Genomic DNA, 22678 nt, shown 5'->3' with positions numbered 1-22678 from the left:
TCTTCTGCTAACACAAGAACTCAAAGGCACCTGATTTTTCTTCTTAAATTTCGTTTAATCTGCAAAGACTTCCCAGACTATTATGGTGCATACTTAGCAGAATATCAATGAAAGAAACAGTTTCCTTTAAAATAATGTTTTGAGCAATTTTTAAACATACTTTTCATAAGGAAATGAATGCAGAGAGTTACAGGGGCCGGCCGGGCTTTTGATCCAGGTTAAGAGACAGGGATCCAATTGTCACCTGTCATCCAGCAGCACCACTCCAATCCACCATGTTTGAAGTATTAAATGTCATCCACATTAACTGTTACATGTGAGTTTTCTTTTACTTTAATGGGTAAATATCATGCCCCTCACACCCCCCGAGCAATTCAGCTCCTGGCCTCTGAGGAGTCAGATGTGTTTCTTGCTGTTCATTTCCCTAGGAACCACTACACAAGCCTTAGCTCCTTCCTGGGTCCTCACAGCCACTGACAAAGCACACCACTACAACATGAACTCTTACCCATGCCAACCAGCCATGCCATTCCCTACTGGTTTTCTACCCACCATCAAATCCCTGCAATACAATTTTAGTATGGCATCAATCGCATGCCAATTTGCAGTATGCTTTAAAGATGCCCAGGTCAAGACCTAACTTAGTTCCACACCAATTTTATCAAACCAAAGATGTCAGTAACACAAATTTCAATTCTAAAGCACCCTACGGAAAACATTGTTAGCTAAGAGATGTTAGTCAAGAGAATCCTCACTGAACTAGCCAAACTTCCTCTCTAGAACCACAATTTCTAAATAAATCCACAAAACAAGAGGGAAACAAAGGGACTGGTCTTCCCAGTCACTAAAGCAATGAAAAAGAACAAAAATATACAGTTCTATACATCAAAACATAATCTTGAAGCAAAAAATAATAAAGATAAACTTGGCATAGTAGCTTCTCACTACTGTTTTACCAATGGAAAGCCAGAGGCATGAGGATCAAGAGCTGAAAGCCACCCTTGACTTCAGTGTCTATACCTTTGAGGCCAGCCTAGACTATATAAAATCCTGTCTAAAAGTAAATAAGCAAATGGGTAAACTGAGGGAAAATATGTAACACGGAGAGGCAGAGTGATGGTGTTAAAGATAATACAATTATAAATTATACAATAAACACAATATAATTATAAACCATACAATAAAGATGATACAATTATAAAATCCCGAGTTTGCATTAGAACATGAATGGAAAGGAAGGGAAGAAACCTACAAGAGAACAGGGGGAGGCTCATCATTAATATAAGAAAACTACAAATGAAAAACATTGCCTTACCTACAAGCAGATTAAAGAACTAAAAACATGTAACCCTCAACCTAGACAATTCTAGCAAGAAATTCCACATACCCCTTCTGGTATTGAAATGGATAAATCTTTCTGAAGAGAAATTTCACAATTTATCAAAAACAGTATAAAAGTTCACAGCCTGTAATCAATACCTCCATTTTTAAGAATTTACTAAAAAGAAATGGAGAGAGTCTTCTTTGCAAAACTGTTCATCACAGCACATGCTCCTGTAAACTATCAGAATACCAGGACAGGACACTCAATAGGGCTGTCAAACAAGTTGTGTCTATTTACACAACTGAATGCTAGCAATTGTTTTCAAAGTGAATGTAGTGAGATCTAATAATCAGTGAATATGCAAGATTTGAAACTATGCAAATGTAATCCACACATATGAGAAAATATCAAGTGTAAATGTACACATTTCACACACAAAGAATCCTACACTGCTTAACAACTGGGGTGTGTTCTTAGAAAGTATCATTAGGTGATTCTGTCACTGTGCAGGATACATAAACCAAGACAGCTACTGTATCACCAGGCAATGCAATCTTATAGGCCACCACATACAGGCTGACATCATTCTTTGCTACAACATAACTCTAAGTCTGTATTTATGACAGGAGGGCTGGGGAAGGGAGGAGAAGGAGGGAGGAGAAGGAGGGAGGAAAAGGAGGGAAGAGAAGGAGGGAAGAGAAGGAGGGAGGAGAAGGAAGGAGGAAAAGGAAGGCAGTTACATAAAAGGGTCTAAGAGAATAAATACTATGAAGCTCAACTGTAATGAGTTTTGGAGGTTGTTTTTTGCCTGATGATCGTTAGAATTTGGATTCTACAGATCCCATAATCGTCCAAATAAGAGAAAATCTTTCTACTAAGTCAATACTTTGGCTTTGTCCTCTTGTTGGAAGATCCTCGTCAAGCCATGAAAAACAAAAAGGAAAACATCAGGAACACACACACACACACACACACACACACACACAGAGGCACCAGTTCAAGGTGGGGCAGGGAGTTTCAGCAGAGGAATGGCATGTCTCCTGTTTGCTTCTCCACATGACAAGTAGTTGCCTTTTGCTCACAGATGAAAACAAAACAACTTCCTACCCACTCAGCTATCCTTTCTGGGATTATAGAATCACTAAAATTACACTGTTCCCAAACTGAAAAAAAAAAAAGTCCAGAAATATTGATAGCCCCCTGTCCCCATAAGCAATGCACAGACACCTATCTGTAAAGAAGCCACACAAAGCAAAGAACCCCTACAGAAAGTTGCAAAGCAGAGGAAACCATTTGAGTGGTCCTATGAACTGCTAACACAAAGAAGACTTTTAAGTTTATATCCACTAAGGCACATGAATGAGAAGCAAACCATGGCCTACAGCTGGGAGTAAGAAGACCGGCACCAGTCCTGACTCCTCCCATGGCCGTCACCAGGACGTGTATTCACATGTGCACACCGGACATCACCATGTAACTGAACATTCAATCTGTAACACTATTCAATCTGTGCCTTTAGGACAGGGGACTATGTATGCAGCCTCTTTCTTTGCTGCCTAAGCAAACAGCACATAAGAGGGCTTGAACACTCTAGAACAGTACATCTTTCCTAAGCCTCTGTCCTACACTGTAAACCTGGGCTGAGTTCAACTTCTCAGACCGTTGGACTCAGGAGTTCTTTCCTGTCACTGCAGAAACATGGCGGTAGCTGTGGTGGCAGCACAGGGCATCCTGTAGGCATATCCATGTTGGGACATCACACCACAACTTGCCAGATCCCTACCACAGAAATATGGTCATTGTCCTGAACTGTAAGGCAGGAACAATCATTCCTTCTCTATATATCTTTTGCAGAAAGACAAATAATATTACCCTGTCGCTGTGAAAAAGAATTCAAGTAAAGGAGTTGCTTGATGCAGCTATACGACACGAGAAAAATTGGAATTAGAAAAAAAAAAAAAAAAAAAACATTAAAATCCACAGACCAGGATCTGTCAGGGATGACCTAGCAACAGTTGCTAAGCTTTATTATTAACTTTCTTCACATTCACCGAGTTGTAAAGTTTGTGGTGGTGGCTCTCCCCAGTGGAGGTAAGTGTTTGGATCACCTACTGGAAACCTCTGTGGCTGCTTTTCTCCCTGGAGGAGGGGAGTGAGTTCCTCCTTCATTTAATGTCTCCCATAGCCCCTGTGGTCCAGGTGGCTCAGGCTCATATGACTGTTATGCTGATCCAGGCCTGTGTCTTCTAAAAGTTCAGAATCGCACATGGGACGAATTTGAACATGATCAGCGGCTCTGTGAAGCTCATCTCACAGAGGTGTCTGTAAGGACCCCCCTAAATAAGTTTCAGCTCCACAAACATGGTGGTCCTTTCTACAGATGCTTCTGATGGTCTTCACCACATAGGTCTGACCTCTGGGGAGCAGTGCCTTTGACGTATGTATATGTGAAAAGAGACAACGAGCATACGAAAAGACTACATATGCAGGGCTCTGTCAAAGCTTACCTTAAAGACAGACTCGTGTTAAAGAACTATTCTGACAGTGGCAAAAGCAGCCCCAGAATCTTAATCCTGGAGTGCAGAATCACTGAGTTTGCAGTGTTTGGTGTTCAGATGACAGGCAGGAAGCTGGAGGGAGAGTCTACACATGTCTAATTAATCAAATAACCTCTGTGTCACTTATCTTTGGGCTGGCATTAGAAAATTCCCCTTGTGCCCCCAAATCATATAAATCCCATGGTTTCCTATTCATTAAATCCAGCTTGGTCTGTGCTGATGTGTCATATTTTGACATGTATCCACAAGGGATGCACAATCAAAATTAAGAAGAGACCTTAGCAGAAATTGGCGTGCCCTATTCCAATGAACAATTTATGCCCACACGTGGTCAGGGCTGCACACATCTTCTCCAAATGATGAATTTTAAACCAGTAAGAAGTACAGGCACACACAACTCACCAGCATGTTTCCCACAGAATGTTTCTTTTAGCTTCCAACTAAACACAGGATATTTACACCATAGCAAGTGCATGGGCTATTGTTACACAGAATTACACACAGACTTTCCTTGTATTGATTGGCTAACCCTGCCGTGTTAATAAAATCATGTTCTCCCCATGCTTTAAATTCTCTGTGGCTTCCCTCTGCATTTAGAATCAATGTCAAACTCATCATTACCATCTGCCAGGCCCTACAGTGTCCTGCTGCCCACGCCCACACTCTGAGCCGGTCTTACCCACTCTTCCTAATCCTGCAACCTCTACCCGAGCCCTGACCTGCCATAGCTCAGAGGCCTCTGCCATACTGGCCTTCTCTCTTTGTTCTTTGTCTCCTGAACAGCTCTTGTCTCTGCTGTCTCTTTTGTTTCAAAGGCTTTTCACCCAAACCTCTGTGGGGCTCACTTCTCCCATCTCAGGTCAAATGTCACCCTACCAATGGGCCTCCCCAGCCACCCCAGTGAGTGCTGCTGCGCACCTGCCATCAATCTCTGTCACCTCCCCCTCTCCCATCTCATTTTTCTTCACAACACAAATACATTCCAACGGGAAGTGCCCTGCTTTTGAGGATCATCTGGCTACCAAAACGTAAGAACCCCATTTGCTGATACTGTTACACTCGCAGACAGGAGCATGTCGCCTCTCTCCCCGAAGCAGCTGACTAAGACAGATACAGACACCCACAGCCAAATAGTAGGTGGAGCTTGGGGACTCTTATGGAAGAAAAGGAGGACGGAGTCTGGGCCTGAAGGGGATAGGAACTCCACAGGAAGTTCCAACACAATCAACTAACCTGGATCCTTGGGAGCTCTCGGAGACCGAACCACCCACCAAAGAACATACGCAGGCTGGACCTAGGCCTCCCCGCTCATATGTAGCAGATGTGCAGCTTGGTCTTCATATGAGTCCTGAACTAGTTGGGCTGCCTTGTCTGGCCTCAGTGGAATCAGAAGCACCTAACCTCGAAGAGACTTGAAGTACCGAGGTGGGGGGATACCCAGGGGGACTCCGCCCTCTCAGAGGAGAAGGGGAACATGGGGTAAGTGACCGGGGGGGGGGGGGCAGTGAGTGTGATGTAAGGTAAATAAAGAAATAATAAAATAAAAATAAAATAAGAATACCATTTGCTCCCACCACTCTCTAGAGCTGGTACTAACACACAGTGGGAGCACAGTGTACGTGTGGCACATAAATGACTATAGATGACACAAGCCGCAGGCAGCATTGCATACTCCTGTGGCAGCATCAAATGATCTGGATGCTAATGGACAAACAGGCGAGTGACTCAGAAATGATGGCTCCATGATCAGAGCTGGCCAGAGGTATCTGATCTGGAGGAAAAAAATAAAAAAACCTACTGAGCACAGACCTTGTTCTGTGGCTTGCTCGTGATTTGAGCATGCTCCCCATGGGAGGGTCTGTTAGGAGTGTGGTGATGCTGGAAAGGGGGGACTGCTGAGGGTGTTTGTGTCCCTGACAGTGTGCAGACCTGAAGTAGAGTGCTCTCCTAGGACTACTGAGTTACCTCTCTTGAGGAGATGGTAAGACAAGCGAATCCCCCCTCTCCTCACTCTGGCTTCCTGTCTCACCGTGAGACATCTTGCAGATGCTCTGTGGCCACATCATGATTGATCCACCCAAGATGTCATACAGCCAGAGAGGCGTTAGCAGACCTAGTACCTTGCAGTTTGGACTTTGAGTTTCCAAAACTTTGAGTTAAGTAAGTATCTGGCCTCCATGAGTTGAAGCTTAAGAAATGCTCTAATACACCTGCACTAGTGACTCAGAGGTTTAAGACTGAAGAGCCTAAACTCTCACACACACACTGCCCAGACCATCACAGCTGCTCAACCAATACCTCCACATTTCTAAGTACATATATAAAGAACATTTTTAATGTGACTTTAGGTTCTTTCTGGTATAAACCTACCGGATGTGTGGATGCTAAAAGGAAAAAGGAGAGATCCATCTATGAACACAGGTGGGACCCAACTCTGAAGAATGTTTAGTTAAGTGGGAAGGATTTCATTTAATCCCTAAAAACTTCCAAGAGGCTTTACAAGTGCAAACAGACTTTAGTTCCTCCATATTTTTCATGCCCAGAAACTGGGGCATTAAAATGCCAGGAACCCTTTCACTATCAGAACCCTCTGATCCACGCTGGAGAAACTCTCCAAGACCAGCTCCTGTGGAGCTGCCAAAGAATCAGATGATTCCATCAAAAGAATGTCAATTTGGCTTTGAAAAAAAGTTGTGGCCTCAGCCCCACACGGGAAGGACAGTTGGGATGACAGTGTGGACTACATGTCCCCATGGCCTTTGAAGCATCCACCCCTGACAGCCGAACTGTGCTGCTCCCCAGCTGGGAGGTGTGTGCACAATGTACACCTCTGCTGCACATAAGAAATAAAATGGGGAGAACTTGGTACAGCACAGTTCAAAATGAAATAATGTTACAATGTCCAAATGTCAGAGAAATTGGCCATGGATAAATAGTTTCAGAGCAAGATTCTAAAACATAAAACGGTCCTTAACCTGCCAACGCTTACAACAAAGAGCATCGTCTTTACTACTACAGCCATCTAAAACATCAAGCTGGAGAACTCTCTCCTTAATGGTGAACTTGTAAAAGGCACCTTCGTGGATACCCACCTCCAAAGACCCTTGTGAACCCACCCCCTGGAAACTAGAGGTTTGTACCTGTGACTATGGTTTTCTTTTACGTCTTATCTTTAAGGATGCCCAGTCTCTGTTTCTACATTTGCATCTTATAGAGTCGGCTAGTGTTTAAATTCACTGCCAGGATTATTTTGTCGGTTTCTTTAACCCTGGCCAGCCCCCTGAGAGCACATGTGCTCTGGGCTTTCCTAATCAGCAGCTCGCACCTGAGCATGACTCCAGTAATTAGCCCTGCTGCTATGCCAGCATCCTCTCTTCCCATCTGGCCACAGGGCCTGGACTGAACATAGCTAGGAGCTGTGACTTCATCCTGTCTCCCTACTTTGCTCTGCCTGGGTCCTCGATTACGCCATTGGTGCCTGAAGGGCATAGCTCACATCTCCGTTCTGTCTTCTCCTGGCATGCAGGCTCCTCTCCCATGGAGCACAGCCCCTAAATGCTCATTTACAGACACTAACATTCTCTAGGTTTGCATGTGTCCGTGAAGACGTTCTGAGTGAGCTAGCTTTCTGTTTCCATCTGCTGCTGTCTGCGAAAAGACATGTATTGGGGGTGGGGAAAGCTCTGAATGGAACTTCTAAATGTATTCCAAACTGCATGGCCCTCCCTCCCTTCCTTCAGACCCTCACTTACAAAGCTAAACAGGCCTGGAGATCTTTTTCCAAGATGCGCTTTTTTTTTTTTTTAATCCAACATTAAGTTCGCTTTCCTGACCCACTGCAGCATTCAAAGGATGAAATTATAAAATTCCCTGCATAGTAAAAGAAAACACACACTGTCTCACCTCCTCCTCCATGGATGGGCCTGGTGCTTGCTGCTTCGCTGGCCACCAGATGATCAGCCTGACATAAAACTGAGTGTTCGATGTAAACAACCAACCTCAGAGGGTGACCTCTGAGCTTCCGTGCGTGCGAGAGTAGGTTGATAAGTTTACATCACTTGAAAAATAACCTAGAGATGTGCCAGAGAAGAGAAAGCAAGCAGAACCGAGCATCCAAAGGCGTGGCTTTGTACACCGGGGCAGCCGGGGCTGGCCCTCCGGCTGGCTGGTCAGACCCTTGCCTTGCACTGTGAGGCAGATGTGAAGAGGCAGAGCAGGAGCCAGCTTCAGGGAACACAGAATAGGACAGCACTCCGCTTTGTGTGAGAGAGCCTCTGGAGCCCGAGGACCCAGAGGATCACTTCCAATCTTATCAACAGAGGCTCATATGCACCTCATTAACTTGGCTGTAATGGTGCTGGTTGGAAAGACAGCAAAGGGAGGGAAGGAGGGAAAGAGGGAGGGAGGGAGGGAAGGAGGGAGGGAGGGAGGGAAGGAAGGAAGGACAGGCAAAAGGCAGTAGATGTGGAAAGGGCTATACAAGAAGCCACTGGCAGTTGCCTTTATTCCAGGGGCCAGTGTTAGTCAGAGACTAAAAGCACCAGAAAGCCACAGTGGCTGAACACCAGCAGTCACCTCCCACCAGCAACAGCCAGGTTTCTGCTAGAAACCTGCCTCTATGGCTACCTGCAGCAATGCATGCAACTGTGGGTTCCTGCTCTGCCTCTATGGCTACCTGCAGCAGTGCATGCAACTGTGGGCTCCTGCTCTGCCTCTGTGGCTACCTGCAGCAATGCATGCAACTGTGGGTTGCTGTTCTGCCTCTATGATTACCTGCAGCAGTGCATGCAACTGTGGGCTCCTGCTCTGCCTCTATGGCTACCTGCATCAGTACATGCAACTGTGGGCTCCTGCTCTGCCTCTATGGCTACCTGCATCAGTACATGCAACTGTGGGCTCCTGCTCTGCCTCTATGGCTACCTGCATCAGTACATGCAACTGTGGGTTCCTGCTCTGCCTCTATGGCTACCTGCAGCAGTGCATGCAACTGTGGGCTCCTGCTCTGCCTCTGTGGCTACCTGCAGCAATGCATGCAACTGTGGGTTGCTGTTCTGCCTCTATGATTACCTGCAGCAGTGCATGCAACTGTGGGCTCCTGCTCTGCCTCTGTGGCTACCTGCAGCAATGCATGCAACTGTGGGTTGCTGTTCTGCCTCTATGATTACCTGCATCAGTACATGCAACTGTGGGCTCCTGCTCTGCCTCTATGGCTACCTGTATCAGTACATGCAACTGTGCACTCCTGTTTTGCCTCTGTGGAGATACCTGCAGCTGTGCATGCAACTGTGAACTGTTAACAAGCAGAGCAAAGCTCCATTACTGATCTCCCACCATATGCCGCCTCTTTGTATTCTAAGAGATACCATAAGCTTCTCCTCTGAGAGTCTTAATAAATATTCACCACTTTAATCGAGGTCCTTCAAAATATGCATTCCCCTGGCTTTAAAAGCATCTACCACACAGTGAGCCATGGCTTAGCGCAGGTAACTAAAACCTCTTTAGCATCTGTAAAATGGGAGCAGGGTGAAAGTCAATGATGCTTGCATGCTGTGCACTGTCTATGCTAAAATAGTATTTTTAAAATACATTTGAGCATCTACCTTATACCAAAAATCTGAAATGGTAAAGGCCCCAAGCTTTCAAACACTATAAGCATCATGTCAGCAAGATTTTAGATTTTTCAGATGAGGGATGGTCAACTAGAATCTGTACAGCTATTCCCAAACTATAATACTTCTAAACTATGAAACGCTTCAGGTTATATAAGTTTCAACCTGTAAACCTCTGAGACTTCCATCACGTTAACTGCTGGCCATGTATGTGAGCATATGACACTTCTTTTAATAAGCACTCAGTGGGCTTTACTTGAGCAGTGAACTTCCAATAGTATTTGTAATTCCAATACTGTGTAAAAAGTCCATTCTACACCTGAGGGATCTCAAACCCGGCTGCTCACACAGCCCTTCTCACTCCCTGCCCCTGTCCTGGCACTGAGGGAAGGCAAACCATAACAGAGAGATTCTTCCTCCACTCAACAAATATTTGAGTTTCCAAACTTAAGAGTTCCTGCATCTTAGAATTCCAAACTGTAGGACAAGCCCTAAATTATCTAAATAAAACTAAATAAACACATTTTAAATTATTTTTAAAATCCACTGTATATATTCTTAGACTTTTTTTTAGCCAGAATCCAATCAGAACAATAATTTATTGCATATTTCAAAACAGCTAAAAAAGAGAATTTTGAGTGTTCTGGCACAAAGAAACCTGAAACGTCTGAGGTGACAGATATGCAAATTACCCTAATTTAATCATCTGCCCATTGCACACATGTCAAAACCTCACAATGTAGCCCACAAAAATATACACAAAGATGTGTCAATTAAGTAAGTAAATATGCCATCTAATGGCAAAAAATGCATTATCAATAGACGAATACTTATAAAGAATATCAAGATACTCATTTTAATAAAATGAAGGGACATTCTTTAAAAAAAAAAAACACCCAGTTTGAATAATTAAAACCTTCAGTTTAAACAGTCAACACTATATGCTAAGGCAATGCTTATCAACACAAGAATGCCGAAGCTCTCCCATCTCTCTCCTGTGTGCTGACGAAATCCTCCACAAGGAGTAAAGCTTCCGATCCTTGGTGCCAAATTGAACCACAAAGCTGCTTCCGCTGCTCTCGGCTTTGTACTTCATATTTACTAGCACCATAAAAGAACGCCTTTAAGATAATATTTATTTGCAGAAACAAACATCGATTCGAGGCACTTAGAAGCACATATGCGTATTGAGGGGTGAACTAGAGGGAATCCTAGTATTTTATCATGTCGTGGGGATTATTACAATGTACCTGGGTATCTGTGCTCGGCTCATTCCCAGTATTTCATGTCAAGCTTTACCACCAACCAAAGCCATTCTCCTGGTATACCTGCATATTATCCACAATAATGATGCCGGTAAATATCGTGTCAGCCTGTCTAAGATTACATAAACATGACATAGTTTCAGAAGGGATGCTTCTCCATAGCTTACAAGTTAACCAAGATAAAGCCATGACAAATATCATAAGCTATAAATAAAGACATTCACCACTGCACTGCACTTATTCACGTCTGGGTTGAACAAATGTTAATTACAGAGAATTTGAAAATGGGGCTTGTTAATGTCATTTTTAATTTAGCATGTTACAGTATAACTGTTTTCCATTGTGTTAATTTACACCTGTTATCACAAGCTTCATTATTAGGTTTACAGAGGAGCAGCTCTCTGTGACTCTTAAAATTTGCTTAAAGTGGCAGAAACAATTACTAATTAGAAGGGCATGTTTACTTTAATTATATTTATTTCCTAGTCTAGTTTTATACATAATGCACTATGGAAGTGTATGATTTCATTAGCAAAACCAATTCATCACAAGCTGTTTCTCAAATGAGCATTGTTTTAAAGACTGCCACAGATTCTTTCAGTGTTTCCAAAATCCCTTGGATGGTGTCTCTGCAGAGACACGCCTACGCACAGTCTCTCACTGGTGATCTCAAAGCTCCACACTTTCCTTAGCAATGATAATCCATCTCTCAAGAACACTAATGCACATTTTAAGATATTGTGTGTAAATATGCAAATAAGCTAGGTGCAATTATATTCAAAATTAACATGGGGTTTATTTACTGGTATTTATACTCACAAACTGCATTTAAAAACCCTATTCTAAATATAGGAAAAGGAAATTTGAATTATAAATCAAATGACACAGAATGTTTTTCTCCCTCAAGACAGGCTGGCAATTGCATATACAATGGCTTTTGGGGTGGAGGTCCCACACTGGGCACAGAAATCAATAGTAGAAAGTTCACAGCTGGGTAAATTTATTGATGACTTTTCTCCCCACAGCAATCCACAGAGCACCTTCCAGTGCTGGTTGGTGTTCAGTCAGGAAGGAAGGAAGCTTCCCTGCCAGTACTATTTGATCTCTCCATGTCCTGTAACAAAAGCGTGTGTTGTCTTCAGCAATAGGGTCTTACCATCCAATCCTGGTAGGCACCCAAAAGCAATGCCAATAGCCAGAACTGATTTGGGGCGACTCCAGGATACCCCTGAACATCGTAAAGGTCAGTGTCACAGAGCACCCGGCTTTCTATTTGGCAGCCTGTGGCTACTGGGAGGAACATGTTTCTATAAGGAGAGGCAACTGGAACTGTTCACCAGAAACCCTGGGACTTTGCAAGGCAGTATATGTCGCCAAAGGCTGTTGAGAGAGTGGTCTAGATTAAAGACCCTAAAGAAATGTGAGACTCTTGATTGGTTCTCAGTGGTTTTTTTTTTTTTTTTTTAGGAAATAATACTTGTAAGGATTTACCAAAGACAACTGGTAGAATAAAAATACAGAGTACAGACTAGATATTTTATTGCCGTGAAAACTGTCATTTTCACGATAAAAACCAGATACTTGCGAAGCAAGTAGAGGGGTTCATTAGTATTCAGCAATGTGAGGGAAGCACCCGCCCCACCCTGTGTTCACTGCACTGGGTGTGAATGAGCCCATGAGCAAATGAGCAGTAGAGAAGGGTTCTCCCCATGTTCACTGCACTGCAGTGTGAATGAGCCCATGAACGGTGGAGAAGGGCACCCCGTGTTCACTGCTCCATGGTGTGAACAAGCCCTTGAACAGTGAAGAAGAGCACCCCTGTGTTCACTGCATCTCGGTGTGAATAAGCCTGTGGGCAGTGGAGAAGGGCACCTCCATGTTCACTGATCCATTTTCAACTTCTCCACAAGTCTGGAACTTTTTAAATCACAAACTGAGAAAATATAAGTATCCTATGGTCACTTGGGAGGCTAAGTCAGTAACTCCTCCATATAACTTCACACCACTCCTTTATATAACTTACAAGAAACGTTAGTATGCTGTTGTCAATGTGAACGTTTGGATGGTAATAGTAAACCCAATAAAATGGCAGTACTTAGACGAACAAAGGGTATCTTGCCTCTACTCAAAATACTGCTCGTAATATTCCCTGGAAGTATATCCTGATCACTCACATCTCCAATCTGATGGTCATGCAACAGAGCAGCTAGGACATTTTTGTACAGGTGCAGACATCACACACCAGGCCAGGCTGAGCGCTCCTGTGCTTGTTAGGAAAGATGTACCCGAAGGTGGTGTTTGGTGTAATTTTCAAACGGGTTCTCTCTGTCTTAAGCATCCTTTGGAGATTGGCTCCAGGATCCTTGCAAATGCCCTAATCCTGGGATGTTCAAGTCACTTACATAAAATGGCAAACTGTGTGTGCATCTAACCTGCACAAATCTTCCTCTACAGAGCAAATCATTCCCAGAACACTTATGAGACTTAATAAGATATAAACACTGGACAAATAATCCTTACGCTGTATTGTTTAGGGAACAGTAACGAGTTCATCTTCAGCAAAGATGTTATTTTTCCCTAAAAGTTTGATCCTCAGATGGCTGAAATACTGAGTCCTGAGCCCACAGAGATGAATATTTCCTTCATTACAGTATTCTACATTTAACAAAGTATGATTTCCTGAGAGAAAGGTAACTGCCGGTAGAATCTTGTTCACTTGAGAATCCCCTAGGAACCTAAATGGTTCAAGCTACCCAAGCCTCTCATATTTCTAAGCCACACACACACACACACACACACACACAAGTGTGCATGAGCTTGACCGTACTCACTAATTACCATATAATAAAATGATCCAGGCTACCTCTTCCAGGGAACACCGTGGCAAAAGCCCATGATAGGACAGCACCACTGAAGGCAAGCCACAAACACAGTGCTGCACACAGAAGCACACTGGCTGCAGTCTTCCCCTCGCTGGACATAGAACCTCACATTCTACTGAGCATGTGAAGCCTACGATTCCTACTGCAGCACGTGAAGCAGCAGTAGGATTGGCTCTTCTAGTAAAAGTCTCCAACACATAAGGGTCTGACTACATACAAAATCTTAATCTTCCACAATGCTAAAAATCATTTTTCCATCACTTATACTTCTACTAACGTGACTATCAAAATAAAAAACAAAGTCTGAATTAACTTCACTTCCTATAGCTTCTTAGTCAGTCTTGTCAGTCTATCACTATTATGACATAATGATGAAAATAATATAAACTCAGATTCTATCACACCCCTTGTAACTGACGCAATTATTTTCCAGTAATTGTAACCATTTTTAGAGAGAAATTATTCCCTAAATTTCCAAGATTTTCCAGCGGTTTTCCATTCCTCCTACCCCAAACAGTCATCAAGAAGTTATCTTCAGCAGAGCATAATGGTACCCGCCTTTGATCCCAGCATCCAAGAGGCAGAGGCAACTGAATGTCTGACTTCAAGGCCAGACTGGTCTACGAAACAAGTTCCAAGGTTACCTAGGCTTACAAAGGACTCAACTAAACAGAACAGACAAGCAGATTATTAAGCTGCTTCATTAAATATTTGTATTACTTCCGTTGCTGGACAGATTCATAATTATCAATATAGCCCATTTCTGACTAAGTAAGGAAGTCCAAATGGGGAGTCCAATGCCACAGTGGGAAAAGGTACTTGCCGCCTGAGTTTGAGCCCCAAGACCCACATGGTAGAGAGAGCTAACATCCACAGGTTATTCTCCGCCCTCCACATAAATGTTGAGGCACAGGGTCCCCACTCACGTATGTTAAGTGAAAATGAAATTGGAGTTTTAAAGGAAGTAAAAAAGATATTTTGAACAAGAGCAGGAGAACACTAGCTCAACCAAGTTAATGCCTCTGGGGAAGGAGCAGGGGCTTCCGGTGACAAGCTAGTTAAAAACAGGGCGGCCAATAAATCAGTAGCTCGGCAGCTTTCAACTCCGCTCTCCAACATACCGCACCAGCAATGATCTGAGGCCAAAAATAGACCTTCTATCTCCAAAGAAGGAAAGAGTTAGGGTGAGGCGAAGCCTGTTAGGAGAAACAAGAGAGGCTGGAGTTGAACCTGACAGCGGTACCTTCCCACACCTTATCCAAAAGCTACAGAGTTCAAGTGGTAAAAATTAACGTGGATCCTATTTCTTATCGACTGTAGGTGTGGAGTCAGGTTCAAGCACAGTGAGCTGGACAGTATGCATGGGGTGTGTGTCTCTCCTCTCAGTGTGCACCTCTAGCTTCCTGTGTGTGTACGGCAGACACTGTGATGCATTTAAAGGATCACCCAGATAAAGTGAGGTTGCTAACGTGGGGTCAATTTCATCAAAGTATAACCCTCCTCTTAGAAACCTGGAACCAGAGTAATTAGATTACAATCTTTCCAACACTGTGAGAGAGATTTGATCAATTAGAGCCAAGATCAGTTACATTATTTGGTTTACCTAAGTAATGGACCCTTAAATGCAATCAATACTTCTCCAGGCTGTGAGCCTCCAAGACCTGAAACGCATTCAACAGAACACAGATGCAGTTTTCAAAGGATCTCAAGATGATAATCTTCAATGATAATCTATGATCAGGGACTGAGGATAGAAGCAGGGGAGTGAGAGGTGGGCTGGGGGGAGGAGGGAAGGAGCAGGAATCAACTTGCTATCAGATCCTTCATGTCCTGTCCTCACTGTGTGCTGCTTTCCTGTCCCTCACAGTTCACGTGGGATCTAAGTTGGTAACACAGAGAAACCCCAAGCCCGGGATGAGCAATCACAACTTTCAATTTCTTTTGAAAATGTCAATATTATAACCTGGCTGACGGGGTAAAGAAAAAAGATTAATGTTTCAATTTTTATATTTAAAAAAATACACCAAACTTATGTAGTGACACTATAAAGAAAAACAGAGGAGTTGTCACCCACCCTTTCTATCCCTTTACCCACATGAGTTTACAGAGGAGAAATAGGAGTATCTAGAGTCCCCTTTGTTTAGAACAGATCCTTAAAAGAACCCCTGATAACACTGAACTTCCACACCACCGACACTGCCTGGTTCCGCTCTATTCCAAATTATCTGTAACTAAATTAGAAATTGTCATTCACATGGCAGGACTGCTTGCCAACATTAGGAACTAAAAATAATGTATCTGTACATCCTGGGAAATTCCCAGTGTCTCCTCTTAGTCCCCAGACTATCCTCCTAAATGAAGTCTGGTGGCAGAGCTGGACAAGGCTAGAAGAAATCGCCCAATTGTCTTCCTCAACCTCCTGGTGCGTTTGCCTGGGCATGCGCACCTGAGGTAGGCAAAGCTCTTATCTAGCTGACATTTGCTTAACACACTTGTAATAATTAGAGAGCAAAGCAACTAATTCCTGGCTTCCTCGGGAGTGAGTCTTCTGTTAAAGTGTGCGGAGGAATGTGGCAAGAGGGGAAAAGGAGGGGAAATTTTATCCTGAGAGCTCTACTCTGCAGAGCTTTGAAGTCTCTGCAGTTACGATGAAGAGATCCTGAGATAATATGAAACAACAGGCAATCAAAAAGTCATTTATATTTACCTCTAGCATCAATTATCCTCCTCTTGGCAGCAGTTGGAAAATTATGTTTTACTCAAAAGTCAGCCTGTTGACTTTATTTATACAACACCTGAACCTTGCTGGGTGTGAGCATGGGAGGGAGCCACCGTGGAATGTCGAATTTTGCTGTATGGCAGCATTGGGTTCTGAGAGCAGCATTCTGAATGACTTTATGACCATCCCCAAACTCAATGGGGTCCATGAGTGTGGAAGCAGAAGGGGCTCGGGGGCAGGATGTGGTGGGAGGAGGAATACATTAGAAATTGGCCTTCCTTGTTCCTGGTAATGTACAAAACATGTGTGATGTTCAACCTTCACCATCAATGTGGTGGGCAGATAATGTGTCACCTGCACGGCTATGTTCTAAACTTGGGCAAAAAAGTTAAGCACCTAGAACAGTTCTTAATGCAGAGCATGAGGAACTCTGTCACCGTGAAGGCCGTCAAGAGCAGCAGCTGCAGGATTGGCTTGAGTGTCTCTCATCTTTCTAGCCAAACCCTCTGATTCACCAAAAGGAGGCCATATGCTAAAAGTTCTCTCCCTTAGGGGTCTGATGGTGGTCTTCTGTTCCCTAATTATGACTGCTAGCAAGACGTTTACCCAATGAGCCATCTTCTTCATCCTCTTGAAGGCTCTAAAAGGCTCATATTTCTTTTACTTTTTGCTGTTCCTTGAGGAGACCTGGAGAGTGTGCGTATATCAAACGCAGAGCCCAGAAGCAAAGTACATACGCTGGCCACCTCTACACAGACCATCTCCAGTCAAGAGCTGGATCTCTGTTGTCTGAGGTTCTCAATCCTGGTTGGGGTTTTCCCTTCTGCCCATGGATCTTCCATTTCTTACAGTAGCCAATCCAACCAGTCATGAAGGTAAGAAGGCCACAGAGGTCATTAACATGACCTGTCTCTGCTGAGAAACCTGGTGGTGGCAGGAAGATGAGGCTGCGGACTGAGTGAACTCAGGTTCTGGGTCGAGCCGAGCCACTGTCTCAGATGGTCCAGTACTCTGAGTAACTGAGACACTTTGTGACTGTTCCCTCATCTGCAGAAAGAACATGTTGTGCTGTACTGGATGCTCATCGTGGGGCAAATTCCATGTGTCAAGTTGATTAGGCCACCAGGAGCCTAGACATTTCATAAACACTGTTCTGGGTGATTTGGGGAAGCTGCTTTCAGGGGACATTGCTAATTTAACCTAAGCAAAGTCCTCTTCCTGTTTCTAACGTGAATCAGTGCTATCCAGTCACTGAAGGCTTGAGTAAGACACAAAGGCTGATCCTTCTACAGGGAAGAGGGGACTCCACACACACACACACACACACACACACACACACACACACACACACACACGTATTGGAGCCAGCACATCATCCTTTTCCTCCCTTTGGGTTTAAAATGAAACATCAGCCTTTCCTTTGTGTCAAAGCAGCCAGCTTTCAAAATAGCATGCCACCATGGGTTGCCTCTCCTGGGTCTCTGGCTTGCCAATTTACCCTGAGGTGCTAGAAACTTCTTAACCCCCCAAATCATGTGAGTTCAGTCCGTTCAGCCCTAAAAATATAAATTTCCTTGGAAAAATAAATAGTAGAGATGTGGCAATTCACCTCCTTGGTCCTATTTTTCAGAAAACCTTAACACAATCCCCATTAATACATTTTTTTTTTATTAATACTTGATACTGGAACCTTCCAAGCAGCAAGCCTTTCTGTTTCATCTAGCTATCAACATGCCGTAAGAAGAATGTGATTGTTCTCTTCACAAGAGCAACTTTTCTTGAGTATAAAAGATGAAATAGCTATATTCCCACACAAGGAGCTTGTAGCTCACAGGTGTGATAGAGTCCACGTACAGTAAAGCCTTGACCACTGGTTTTCATGGTGTCTACACAGATGCAGCCACAGTGACCTTGCTTGTTTCTGCTGGCTTTGTATCATTTTTTTCTGAGTATGTCTTTAATAAAGTGGTGGGTTTTCAGTTAACCCTCATTTCTGTTCACACAAATCACAGGGAGGCCACGGTCCTGCCCAATGCTTTTCTACAAAAGATATTTGGTACATGAGCACAGAATTTGTAACAATAGCCAATATTACTTTTACTATTTCAACGTGGCAACTTTTTGCAGTCCCTACTCCATCACCTAAAGGACAACCCTGTTGCTTCTCTCCTATAGAGATGGTTTACATATCGTGGTCTCTAACAGAAAGCAGAGATGGGACCCAGCCCCTTGCGGGATTCTCTATAGCAACTTCCTCCATGCTAAGGGATCTACAGTTCTTACTGCAAGCCACGATCATGCCAGGCCCACATTCAAGAAGTCTTACCCTGTTGGTAAAGATAAGAGCTGGGTGTTAAGAAAAATGAAGCCAGAGCATCAATTAAAACTTTTAAAGCAATTCTAGCAGGAGCCGGTGTCCTATCTAAGCTGTTGGCCGGAAAACAATTTTTAAAGATCCACAGAGAAGATATTTTAGGGTCTGTGGGACAAGTAATCTTTGCAGCAACTGCTCATCTCTGCCATGGCAGAGTGAAAGCTGCCAAAGATAACAGGTCAGTGAATAAATGTAAACTATGTTCCAATAAAACTTTATTTACAAAAGTGGTGGGACGTATGCGGCTCCCAGTTCACAGTGTGTGGATCGATCCAATCATTATCCATTTAGAAGTGGCTGCTCAGCAAACAGATGCACTGAACTACACCAGCTACCCAGCCCTCATTTCTTCTTGCCCATGACATGGGAGACTATCAAGTGGTATGTAGAGATCAATATTCTCATTCTCTCTTTCTCTCTCTCTCTCTCCCTCCCTCCTTCCCTCCTCTCCAACCTCCCTCCCTCTCTGCCCCCTCCTCTCCTCTTCTCTCTTCCCTCCTTCCCTCCCTCCTCCTTCCTTCCTCCCTACCTTCCTGCCTCCCTCTGTCTCTTCCTCCCTCCCTCCCCCCTCACACTCCTTCCATGTATTACATTAATGATCCCATGTAAACAAGCACAAACCTTGTTCTGAGAGGTACCCTGTCTGCCCCACCACTTACTGCAGTCTTACGGTATCAAACACCGGCTCAATACTGCTTCTCCAGTTTCATCAGAATTGAATGAGCTCTTGCCTGTAGTTCCTAAACCACGCTTTTTCCCCTGTGGGACACATAACTTGAAATAATTTCCCATCTTCTGGAATACTATTTTCCTTGAGTCACAAAGCACTGTTTTAGTGGCTGTACAATCAGATCTCCAAGATCTCCCCCTGCCCAAGAGACCCAAATGCATTTTTTAGCAACTCTCATTATCTTCTCTAGCTCAAGCTTTAATTTCTCCTAAACATGTTTGCTCTGCCCTTTCCAAAAGGAAGCTCGTTTTCCTGATAAAGTTGACAAGATCCAAATAGGAGTCCAGCAGTTCTGTTTCCTTCCCTCCTCTGTTTACAATATACCATCTGTTCCAAATAGCCTATGTCACTAGGGTTATTTAGGCTTCAAAAATAATTGTTTGAAAATTGCTATCTAACATGTGACTATCCATGGCTTGCCTCAGTCTCGCACATGCCTTTGCCCTGGGGTCACCGTCAGCAGAGCCCTCAAGTGCCCCATGTGAACAGCTGGTTGCACAGCAAAGCAGGAGAAACAGTGAAATGTATCGCAGACTTCCTGTCTCTCACGTGCTCAAGAATAAAAGGCATCTCTGTTGAAATGCCTACATCTGCCATTTACCAGCAGGGTGACCTTGAAATAAATTCTTTAATCTAATGCTTGGTTTTGCTCTATAGAGCCTCTGTGCCCATGAAATGATTAGACTCGTGATTGAGCACTTCATGTAGGACACATATCGCACAGTAAATGCTCAACAGATGCTACTAGTTTTTAATCGGTAATTTTCTTATCAATATCATTACCATTCTCTGTGTCCTCCACAACACCATGGCAACCGCATCCCCCTCTTGGTACAGGCTGCCCTTCCTCTTTCCGCAGATCCACTTCCTCTCTCTCACCAAGTTCTTGCTCCTGGGTGTAAACTCCTCAGAATGCTGTCAAGTTTCTCTCAGATTACTGAGAAAATCCTAGATGCTCTAGAGAGCTGGGATGCTTGCTTGCAAGTCTCCCTCAGGCAAAGAAGCAGCCTGCATTTCCAAGGCTGAGCTGCTCTGGCAGGAAGAGACATGGCTCTATGGACCCGGTGGAATCAAATCGACACTGACTACCAACCCTCGTGCATCCCTTGGAAGCCTATCATGACCACAACCACCAAATGGAGGAAAATTCAATTCTTAAATTGTTCCAGTAAATCATACTAGAGAGTCAATGATTACATTGGCACCTGGGAAAAAGGTGAATCAAAGGTACATTCAAACTGGGTACCAGTAAAGGGACCCCATGGGGAGGAAGAAATGAGAGCTAGCAGTTAGGACCAATCAGAAATGACAGCCAGTTATTAACTCTAGCGTTCAATAGTGACAAGCACTTTCACAAATGTTAGGCCATACATTGTTCTCAACAACTCTAGGAGAAACTGAGGCCCAGAGACTAAACCAAGGACACAACTGGGAAAGACAGGAACTGTATTTGCCATAGATCCCAGAAGTCACTCTGCTTTTTAGTTTTTATAAAGATGGCTCAGTTCTGTTTCAATGTAAAAACAAGAGCTGCACTAATAGAACTGAATATAATGCATACATGTAGCTATACAGCCATGTTGGTTAAACCAGCAGAGTTGGGATGCTTGCTTGCAAAAGCCGTCTAAGACAGCTGACTTTTTATACAACATAATATACAATCTGCACAATGACAGCAGCTTAAAGGAGGTATGCACCATGCAGGTATGCATCATATAGTTTGTGAGGTTCACTTGAAATCATCTTGTAATCCAAAGGGAGAACATCCCCAAGGTCCTAAACTCCTTGGACTCCTAGCCTAGTCCGTGTATCTGCTGCACATATGATCTTGCATACGATATCGTCCCTGGGGTTTTGGGAATTTAAATCTTTGTTATCTATATGTTATTTCAGTAGACCATAATGAACCAACCACATATCCACAAACAACAGGATGAAATAATAACCTATATAAGGAACCCTGAGACTCCATTACCTTCTTGGCATACTAATGTCTAAGGCTCACTGTACCAACTCAGGCACTGGTAGCTCATAATGACTCACAGAGCTCAAATGCCCATGAAGACAGGGCAGCAGTTAGATCATGAGAGTAGGGCAGGCACCATCTGGAGGAATCATGTAAGGCTTCCATGTATGTTCTTGCCTTTCATGATGAAATCACATCTAATACGCTTCTCCAGCTGAAAATGAAAGATGCTGTGTGATGCTTCCAGAAGACTGCATCAGAGACTTAGCACTCAAAGATGTACTGTGATCCTGGCACACATTAGCCACAGTCTAATCTAGACTCAAATCCCAGACGCCTCCACAGGAAAGCAAAAGATCTCTCTTCCTTGAATCAGATATAAAAATTAACTCAACAGTCCTAGACGGAAAGGTAAGACATAAAATTGTAACAAAGTAAATCTTTGTTGCCTAGATCAACCAAGCTTTCATAGATATAACCCCCAATGTCATAGTAACAAAAGAAACATAAGGTGGTTTTCGTTAAAATTAAACTACTTGTCCAAGAGTAATATGTTTAAAAGTGAAAGTGGGGCCTTGGGAGATGACCTGGTGGGAAAAGTGCTCGCTTTGCAGGGGCACAGACGGGTTCCCCAGAACCTACAAGAAGTCAGATGCAACGTTCAGATTATGAGTCCGCAATTTCAGTGTCCTGGGCTGGAGGCAGGGACAGAAGAACCCATAGAAACTTAAGGGTTAACTAGCCTAGAGTATGTAGCAAACAGTATAACACTGCATCTCAACTCAGGTGAAAAGCAGGGACCAAGGCTGTCCATTGATCAATGCCTATGCCATACACACACACATACACACATACACATACACACACACACACACACACACACACACACTCTCTCTCTCTCTCCACATACATATGATATAGATATAAGTATATATGCATATATGTATGTGCATGTATGTATTTATGTATATATCCACATACATATGTAATGAAAAGGAATACATACCATAGAAGAAAATTACATGTAAACCATATTTTATAAAAACAATATATTAAAAATATTGTTTGTTTGAGACAAGAGTCTCACTCTACAGCCTTGGCTGGCCTCAAACTCACAGACATCAGTCTCCCTTCTGCCTCCCAAGTTCTTGGGTAAAAGCATGTCCTACCATGCCTAGCAAATATATGAAGGGTTTTTTCTTTTTGCTTTCTGTTTAATGTATCTATTTTTATAATGTATAGGTATGGGTA

The 22678-nt window shown here is 43.5% G+C and overlaps 1 protein-coding gene across 5 annotated transcripts in view; it reads right to left on the bottom strand.

Moving 5' to 3' along the window:
• Aff3 (ALF transcription elongation factor 3) overlaps positions 1-22678 on the bottom strand; it is a 454396-nt gene that overhangs the window by 387312 nt on the left and 44406 nt on the right. For 2 of the 5 annotated variants that reach the window (XM_076915018.1, XM_076915017.1), the window contains exon 1: positions 7786-8124. The exons of the other annotated variants lie outside the window; for them this stretch is intronic. The gene's annotated coding sequence lies outside the window, so the exon portion shown is untranslated. Of the gene's footprint in view, positions 1-7785; positions 8125-22678 lie in introns of those variants that run through there. 5 annotated transcript variants of the gene reach the window in all.

Source organism: Arvicanthis niloticus, chromosome 17 (assembly GCF_011762505.2).
Source record: "Arvicanthis niloticus isolate mArvNil1 chromosome 17, mArvNil1.pat.X, whole genome shotgun sequence".
Classification (NCBI taxonomy): Eukaryota; Metazoa; Chordata; class Mammalia; order Rodentia; family Muridae; genus Arvicanthis; species Arvicanthis niloticus.
This window is presented reverse-complemented; position numbering and strand designations above follow the sequence as displayed.